Raw genomic sequence first — 594 nt, forward strand, 5'->3', positions numbered from 1 at the left:
ACGGCGCAGCCCCCCCACCCCCCGCCACTAGGGCATGACGGGAGGTGTCGGGGTGCATTTAGGGCTCCGGAGGTCAGGCTATGGATGATGGAAGAGAAGCCGGGCTGAGTTACGTTGCCAAATTAAGTCGTGCCGCTGCCCTGTGATGCTGGTGTGGCTTTGCCTGCGGCACCGATGAGGCAGTGGAGGCGAGTAGAGAGCGTGTGACCTCTGCGCAACGGGACTTGCCCGACCCCGNCCCCTCCTGATGCTAATTCTAAGTTAGAATCCATGTTCATAAACTGATGGGGAGAAATGAAAAGCTAATGATTACTGTAAGGTTTTTGAGTGAAAAAAGACTCCAAGGCAAAAGGTTCCGCAGAAGGAGTTTTATTGCCTGCACCCTCAGCCAAGGCGAGAGAATTTACGGGGACAGTTTTATTGCCTGTGTCCCCGGGCGAGGTTGCGCGACTCCAGAGAGAGGGGAGTCAGGGAAGTCGCGGCCTGGTTGGGTGGTGGTGGGGTTTTATAGCCTGTTAGTGGGGGTTCAGATAACAGGGGCAGTCTCTTGACTAGAAAGTCCGGGGTTGGAAGGTTTAAATTTCTGTTTCCCGC

The sequence above is a fragment of the Crocuta crocuta genome, unplaced genomic scaffold (assembly GCF_008692635.1).
Source record: "Crocuta crocuta isolate KB4526 unplaced genomic scaffold, BGI_CrCroc_1.0 scaffold258, whole genome shotgun sequence".
In the NCBI taxonomy this organism is placed as follows: domain Eukaryota; kingdom Metazoa; phylum Chordata; class Mammalia; order Carnivora; family Hyaenidae; genus Crocuta; species Crocuta crocuta.